Source organism: Rhagoletis pomonella, unplaced genomic scaffold (assembly GCF_013731165.1).
Source record: "Rhagoletis pomonella isolate Grant_MI unplaced genomic scaffold, Rhpom_1.0 Rhpom_scaffold_00008, whole genome shotgun sequence".
NCBI lineage: Eukaryota > Metazoa > Arthropoda > Insecta > Diptera > Tephritidae > Rhagoletis > Rhagoletis pomonella.
This window is the reverse complement of record NW_023458562.1, coordinates 2,980,286-2,989,571: the sequence shown is the minus strand read 5'-3', so window position 1 is coordinate 2,989,571 and position 9,286 is coordinate 2,980,286. Positions and strand designations below refer to the sequence as shown.

At 38.3% G+C, this 9,286-nt stretch overlaps 1 long non-coding RNA gene across 1 annotated transcript; it reads left to right on the top strand.

Annotated features, from left to right (window-relative positions):
• Positions 1-6,918: 6,918 nt before the first annotated feature.
• On the top strand, positions 6,919-8,959 carry LOC118745101. The gene is made up of 2 exons (XR_004993607.1): positions 6,919-7,124; positions 8,038-8,959. It is a non-coding gene; the product is annotated as an uncharacterized LOC118745101 (long non-coding RNA).
• The last annotated feature ends 327 nt before the right edge of the window (positions 8,960-9,286 follow it).

Genomic DNA, 9,286 nt, shown 5'->3' with positions numbered 1-9,286 from the left:
AAGTTTTTTAGGAAACGAAAACGAAAAAAAGTTTGATGAAACTTGACCAGAACCAACGAAAAACGAGATCGTAAACCAATTGCCGAACACCACGAAATTGCAACGGTTGTATAACTTTTCAATTTGCAGTGGCAAATTGGCGAAAATTAAATTTGCGAAAAAAATGGTATGTATTACTCTTAAGCCCGTAAATCACGCCTGGATTTTTGTAAATTTACGAAAAAATATAAATCGAAATTAGAACCCGTAAAATTATCCACACAAAAAACGCATACTTCTACCTCTTGTCCCACTGTGTCCTTCACTTCAAAGGCAGTATATAAATATGTATGTATGTATATACGACGTACATATTTGCATGCACTATGTATACATATATGTAATTGGCGCAATTGAAATGGATACAAGAAATGCCAAAAATTCAAGCTTTTATTCTTTATAAGACGATTATCAGTAACTTTAATAATCAAATCAATTACAAAGCCAAATATTTCGTATGCTTCAATTGTTCGCGCTCAATACCTGTTTATCATGGACCGGTTTGTTTCAAAGCCTTCACTTCCCTCTTGCAGACAATACAGGTGCAGTTCATTCCCGCGATGTCCAACGAAGCAGCGATATTTGTATACGCTTCCAACAGCAAAACAGCAACTCTTAGGCAAGTAACCAAGGTAGGTAGCAGTTCCCACACAGAAATTAAGCAGCAGCACCAACGGTAGGTAAGTATAACAAGAAATAAGCAGCAGTTCGTGGTAAGGTGTTTGTTCAGTTTCGGAAAAATGTCTTTTATTCATGCGTGTATATATGTCTATATATATTTTTAGAACTTATTCTTAATTTTGCTTTTTTGTGTTTTTTACGCACTACGGCCCACTGTCACTGCAATTTATTTTCACTTCCCAGTTTGTTCTTGGCTTGCTTTTATGGTTATTGTTTGTGTGTTTGTATACTAGTTACGTGGTTATTTAAATGTTTGTTTGTAGATAGTTTAGCTAAAATCTATTTAAATATGTGTACTTCGCACTAAGTCCCTTCTCGGGCGCCATGAAAATTTAACACTATATTGTGCTAAAGCTTGTCTATTTATTTAGACTAACGAAGTTTTAGTATTTTTTAGGGAGCACGAAACACTACTAACTCAGTCGATATTTAATTGCCTGACATAAATAATAACCGCACGGTTTCGATATTACAATTCAAGTCCTTGTTACAATTCTTCATTTCATATTCTTAACCTACTGCCTCACCTAACGGCTTAATTTAGAGGTATTAAGTAGGAGAGGAATAGGGGAAACGATAGATAGTAAGAAGGGGTAAGTATACATAGGCAAGTACATACGATGGTAAGTATGGGTGCGTTCGACAAGTCAAAAATTTGTAATAGTTTTTCCAAATTTTTACTGGATGGCGTTCGATCACGATTGAGAGAATACAAAGGTTGCGCCGATCTCGGACCGCTATTCCTCTCTTAACGAATTTGACAGAATCGTTGTTTGCATGACGTCACACTGGTGCAACTTGTTTACGTTTTCCTTGCAACATTTTTTCTTCTTCTTCCATTCTTGCTCACGTTTTGGCATTTCTCTCTCGCAATTGCACCAGTGTGACGTCACACAAAAGTTATTCTCAAAAATCCTCTCTGATCGGCGCAATCTTGTATTCTATCATTCTTGGCGTTCGATAACGACAAAAAATTATCCAACACACATAAATTGAGAGAGCAAGCGTTCATTTTGATGCAAGAGAAGCGTTCATTTTGTACTGGCAAAATTTTAGTCAGCAAAAATTATCCAACACGAAAACATATGATCACAAAACATATGGTTGCAATTTTTGTAAACAAACAAAATTGCATTTTCCGAGTTTTGGTATTTATATGCTTTTTGGGTGCCTGCTATGTGACTTTATGATAGCGCCAACTAGTTTTTATACCCGAGCGCACTTGTGCACAAGGGTATATTAATTTTGTTCACATAACGGTTGTTTGTAACAGCCAAAACGAATCGAGATAGATATAGACAAATGTATACATAAATGATCAGGATGAAAAAAGAAATCGATTAAGCCATGTCTGTCTGTCCGTCCGTCTGTCCGTCTGTCCGTCCGTCCGTGTACACGATAACTCGAGCAAAAATTGAGATATCTCGACGAAATTTGGTATGTAGGTTTCCCTTAATCCAAGGTAGGTTGGTATTGAAAATGGGCGAAATCGGACTTTAACCACGCCCACTTCCCATATAACGGTAATTTCCAGAAATACGAAAACTGCGATATTTTAGTAACTACTGGAGATTATTCACTCAAAATTGATATTTATAATAAGTTTTAGACGAAAAATAAGAATATTATAAATTTTTGGAAAATGGGCGTAGCCACGCCCACTTATGGTTACATGTGTATATCTTGGTAACCGCTGCACCAATTTCTTCCAAACTTGGCACAGTTGTTGGCATTGGTACAGCATAAAAAACCGCCGAAACCTTTTAAAAGCGGACAATAACCACGCCCACATCCCATATAACGGTAATTTAGAGAAATACAAAATCTTCGATAAATCATTAAATATTGAAGCTAATTTATTCAAAATTGATGCTTGCAACAATTCTTTACCAAGAAATACGTTTATGGTAAAATTTTGGAAAATGGGCGTGGCACCGCCCACTTATGATCACATATAAGTATACCGGTAACCGTTCTACCAATTTGTACCAAACTCGGTATGGTTATTGTACTTGCCACGTGTAAGCAAAACGTTGAAAATTATTGAAATCGGACTAAAATAACGGCCGATTCTCATATAACGGTAAATTTAAGAAATGCTTGAAACTTCAATATTTCGAAATTGAAGGACGCTAATTTACTCAAAATTGATACACCTCGGCTTACCATCTAGCGGAAAGTTTCGGAAGGGTGAAAAAACATATATTTAATACTTGCGCCGGGTATTTAATGTTCGGCCCCGCCCGAACTTAGACTTTCTTACTTGTTGCTTCTAGAAATGTTCCTGACGAACATTGAACGTTCACTTTCCTTTGTTCTTCTATGGAGGCAACATGAATTTCAGTTTGTTTACAAATAAAACATAAACAAAGTCAGCTGGTGTGTCTTCTTCTTCCGGTTTTTGCAAGTAATGGCTAATTTCCTGTTCGTTTACTTTTTTGCTTTTTCATCTCTTTGGGAGAGAATTTTCGCTTACTCTCTTGATTTTGATTGTTGGCTGGTGTTGGCTAATTTTGTTATCGAACGCAACTTATGTAGTGACAGTAAATGTGCAAATGTAAGTATATACAAGTATAGGAGATGATAAGCATGAAGAAGTAAAAGCGAGAAAGGTAAGTAGAGCGAAAAGTAAATATATATTACACAAGTCGTCTAAAGCTCATAAATTTGCCTACACTCGCAAGTCGTAGAGAAATGCTAGGTGTAATATTTTTCGTAAAATTAATGACGGGCTTGATTAATAGCCCGGTCCTCATGGCTGAGGTAAATTTTAATGTTCCCTCTCGAGTGTCAAGACACTTTCGACCTCTTGTCAAGATTTTAACTCTCATTCCAGCACGTTTGATATATCGAACTGGGTTTTTACCGTAAAGAAAACTATCATTTCCACTCTCAATAATTGAAATACTATCTTTAGCATATCCAATCAGCTGATGAATTTGATTCTGTAGCTGAATAGCCTTAGATATCGACATTTAACAAACTCCTCTTTACACTACTCGGCACCAAAAAACACAAAAAAATAGTTCCGTACGTCATGCGGACTGCGCCCCTCGTGTCGGTTGGGCGGGAATGGAGGGTAAAAAGCCGTTAGGATTAATTAATTAATTAATTAAATATAATATATGTAAATATGTATATGTACATGCTTGTTTGTATTCAAATACATTTCATATTTAAATTTTTATCTTGTTTATATAGCTAATGCATCCAGTTCTGCTTCGACAATACTCCCGTATCGTTATTGCGCCCATTGCATCCGATGTCGACAAAAATGAATGTACAGTTCGCATCGAAGAGCACTAATAAAACAATTCTGTTCGTTCCTTTATAATTATGGTAGAATGATCCATCTTTGCGACGCGGTCGAAAGTTGATGTGCTTGCCATCGAAAGCACCGATGCTATTTGGGAATTGCCATTTAATAGGAAATTCGTATGCTTTGGACTCCCATTCAGAAGGACTGTTGGGAAACAAAGTATACAAAAATTGATTCTGGGATACATACGAAAATATTTTATTAAAATTGATACCTTCATATATAAGCCTTTTAGTGTACACCAAATAGAGTCACACACTACCGGGATTATGCCACTTATTGCCGATTTTGACAATTTCGAATAAAAACTTAAGCTTTGATATATTTCTCCTGTAAAAGTGATTCGCTTATATGGATATTAAATACTTACATACTAAGGGATCATGATGCCCTATTATAGTTTACCAGTGGCAAGAAATCGCAACGTCAAACTTAGCTTTTATGCAGGCGTAATTGCATTTCGCATTTGCGTATCCTGCTTCACCAAATCTTGCTCTGTGTATGAAAGCAGAGGATTAAACTACGATTCGGTCATCCGCAAATGTTTTTGTAGCCCCATGTGTCATGGAGCAATAGATCTTTTGTTAAGAATACGAAAGTTTCATACTCGGCTTTTTTTCCGTCCATACCTTTACCCACATCGCCTTTCGTTTCTTCGGTACAGGCGTAGATATTATTTTTTGGCACATACCAAATAGTCCTGCAAAATAACTTCCTATTTAGTATTGAATTTAGTGACTAAAATCCTACGTAGAACTTGTTAGCACGTCAGCCTTATCGCAATCTTCCGAATCCATTGCGACGGCTTCCGCAACGCACTCAAAAACGTTTTTCAGTAATTTTTTATTTTTTGGTCGTATTCCATCCTTACTGAAATATTAGTGATATAAATATGTTGTTATGGGTTACTGTTCGCCGCACAAAATATAAATACATTATTCTTCGGTGTATAGCGCACCCGGTAGCATGTCAGAAATTTCACCATCTCATATTTTTCTAGAGCGTACGGCAACGCTAAAACCGCATGAAAGGTCTGCCATTTTGACGATAGCTGTGTTCCTTGCGGACAGTTGTCGCTGATTGTCACTAGTTCCTGCAGGTCTGTTTGCCTACTTTTTTGTAAACTGTCATATTTTTCTTACTTCGAAATCCAATGGTGCATTTTACTAAGAAGCGATACCTTATACTAAAACATTCTGGCGGCAATTGAGTTTTGCTGGGCCGACCGCAAAGAAAAATTTTGACAGTTAGGAAAAACCACACAAACGCTCGTGCAGAAGCTCTAATTTGGGTGTTGCTGAAATTGTTAAATTTACATCTATTTTATAACTTGCAAGTAACGTACGTTCTTTTCTTTTATCCATTCCATTTCGATTTTAATTTTTTATTCAGCCTTATCCTGAGTTTCGCCCGAAAATTGTTCATCCGCCAATAGTAAATACATGGAAACCAAAAGTTGAAAAGTGAACCGGTTCGGAAAAATATGAAACTCATGATAAGGCTGATTACACTTAGAGGCTGTCAAAATTTAACCTAGCACATGAGCTAGATAAAATTCTGACGTTTGTATTCACCACGAAACTGTCAAATATGTTAACTAGCAATTTTCAAAGATTTTTTTTTGCGGTTAAGTGCGGGAAAACTACTTGCAGAGGAGTCACGGCAACCACGGATTTTTTTGATATTCCTCCTTGCACTGCGGCAAATTCCATTTGGAAGAGTAACGGAACTAGTTCAAATGGCGCAGTGCCCGTTATTCTTCCAAATGGAATATTCCCGCAGTGCAAGATTATAAAACCCACTGGCAACTCTGCAATCGGGCATTCGATTTTTGACATACGAACTAAAGTAGTGACGATCATGATAAAAACATAGCAAGGTAGAACCGTTCTCTCAATTTGTTGGCCATGATTATTTTTAAAGTTTGCCAACATTTTAAAATCATATAAAAGTGAAAATAAAAAATTGAAATTGTTCGAAATTGTTGTTGCTTGAGATTGAAAATGAAAATGTGTGTGTGAGTTTGTGAGTAAATTTAAAAATTAAATTGTTTGGAAACGTCAAGAATTTTAAAAGTGACTCTCAGCGGTTCTATCTTACTATATTTTTATCATGGTGACGATCATGATACAATAATTTTTATAAGGTAGTTTCACTTCAAAATTTTTGACATAAACCGTGTCTGTGACAAACACGCAATGTGGCCACTGCTACGATATAGAACTTGGGGATTATCGCTTGTTATTTTAGATATTTTTTAACAGAACATGTAAAGATTTATATGTTTCATAACTGATCACTTAATCTTTAATATAAATATACGTATTTTATACATACATTTTTGCCACTGCTAATCACATGAATAAAAATCATAAAAATGAAAATATAACAGCAATATTTCTTGTTTATAATGGATTAGATCCATCGCACACCACGGACTTTATCGGCCGCCAATTTAGACGTGCGCGCTAGTCTTTCCATTGCACCACAACTTATTGGTCAGAGCGATTAAGCTGGTGTAATGTGCGCACCTCCATACATCTTCATGTACATATTTCAAGCGAGCCCTAACATTTAAATAGGCGGCCGATAAAGTCTGTGGTGTGCGGTGGCTCTTATAGCTGTGTCCTTACATCTATTCCGTGTGTTGCAATATCCACGAAAGCAGCAGTTAATTTTTTTTTAAGAAAATTATTACAAAATATTCGAAAATTTCTCTACTTATATGTTTGGCTTTTCATTGTTTTATTTTTCCAACGTCAAAAGCTGGATTTTTGTTTTTGAAAAAGTTGGTACAACAAAAAATACGAAACACGTTTTCTGTCAGATAGCTAACATGGCGGATAAGAAGAAGAAGTGAAACTATCTTCTAAAAATTATTGTATCATGGTGACGATCAGCGTGCATAAAAATTTTAAAGTGAGAAAACCAATAAAAAAAAGAGCTTAAATTGAATAGAGTGAAACCCCAGACGCCAGAGGATTTGTGCGTGCGTTTCGCGGATTAACCAGTGGAAAGCAGTAAGAAGAAAGACATCCACCCGAAAAGTGCAGCGGCATAGAGGAAGCAGCGAAGGGAAGCCCAGGTGAGTGAAAAAGAAAAAAGGCTATCGCGCTAGCTAAGGAGAATTGGTGGTCCTAAGTTCACCTTACTCTGACTTGTGCACGTTCACAAGTGATTTCTTTCCCTCATTTAAGATGAGGATTGACTTTTACTCCTTCCTAAGTCCATAAGGAAAAATTCAAGTGCACGTGGGTAGATACTATGGCTCTTGAAATTGTTCGAATAGTTAGTTCCCTTTGATTATTCGAGTAGTTGCAAAGCTACGGTTATTCGTATACCTTATTAAGATCAACTATTCGTTCGTGGTAATAAGCGTTATTAGTCAAACAAAAATTGTGCATTTATGACCTGGTCATTTATGTTGTTACTTATTGGTAACTACAATATTTGATCAAAACCAACTTATGGGGACATTCCAAAGTGACGGGTAGGACGTTTCAATTCGTTTTGCTCAAACTTCTAGTAATTTTTCTTTAACCATTAAGCTGACAAGTATATAATTTACATAGAAAATTGACAATTTCCAAGAGCGATGGGTTGGAAAACGATGACACCCGCTTCACTGAGTTATTGGACTAGGTTACCAATTTGAGATGAACTATAAATATTTAGTTCATGGCGCTTTTCTCATAGGTAGCTAATAGAATGTTAAAGTCCATTTTAGGCTCTGATGCCATTATTCTGTTTGGAAACAAACAAAAGAACACCATTGGAAACACATAGTTCGTAAGTAAAATGAACGCTAATGGTTTGATGGGAACCTTATTTAATCCACACGTTAAGAAATAGATATCTTGATGTGACTTCTCCACATGTACGTATTTTTGTAATAACTTACCACTTTCTTTTTTTGCCTTGTCACGTTTGATACACCAGGAATGCCTTAACAACATAGATATCTATTTCTAGAGAATTATTCTATCTGCTTTTCACAGATTTAAGCACAATACATGTGAGGAGATCTGAAGCGAGTTTCTGGGTGGCAACCCAAGCAACCTCTAAGCAACAATCAACTATCTGGAGGCATAGCGCAGTAATACGAAACCGCTAACCACCAACATCAAGAGCACGGTCATAATCGCACCGCCGCGCGGCAATAGCAGCAGCACCGCCAGAGCGCGGTCTTCACCGCCGCATCGCGGTATCCAGTGCCGCCAACCAGCGGCGGAGCAACAGTAGCGCCAGAGCGCGGTCTTGACCACCACCGCGCGGTATTCAATTGCCGGAGTAGCGGCAACAGCAACAGCCAGAGCGCGGCTATAACCGCAACCGAAGCGCGGCAGTAGCAGCAGCCCCGCCAGAGCGCGGCCTTTACCGCCGCATCGCGATATCCAGTGCCGCCAACCAGCGACAAGAGCAACAGTAGCGCCCGAGCGCGACCTTAACCACGACAGCGCTATATCCGCGTGCTGGAGTAGCGCACCAACAACAGCAGCAGCAGCACCGCCAGATCGCGGCCTTAACCGCGACAGCGCGGCATCCACGTACCGCAAACCAGCGACGGGAGCAACAGTAGCGCTAGAGCGCGGTCTTCACCGCCGCATCGCGGTATCCAGTACCGCTAACCACTAACAACAAGAGCGCGGTCATAATCGCACCGCCACGCGGCAGTAGCAACAGCACCGCCCGAGTGCGACCTTATCCACGACAGCGCGATATCCGCGTGCCGGAGTAGCGCACCAACAACAGCAGCAGCAGCACCGCCAGAGCGTGGCCTTAACCGCGACAGCGCGGCATCCACGTACCGCAAACCGGCGACAGCAACAACACCAACAACCACCAGTTACAACAACAGCAGTGCCAACCTACTAAGGCCTGCTGCATCGGAGGGTGAGTCTTTTCGGGCCATAAAATAAACCTACACATACAGTTGAATAGATAGGAAATATATGCGTAGGTATATGTCTAGTAGAGTGGTCCAAAAAAATTAAGTTGAAATTTTAATGCCGGCACCCCCTAGGATTGTTCTATATCGAAAGAAATATACCCCTACTTTTTTATTTTGAAATCAAAAAATATTTAGATGGTGCTCAAAGCGCTCAAAGTTTTCCATGTATTTTATATGGAGAAAAAACCATTTTTCGTAGAAATGGTATAAAACTCTTAAAAATCAATATTTTTCAATCGGAAAACTGTGGTTCTCTTCAGGAGACTTCCAGTATTAATATCCAATTGTTTATTTAA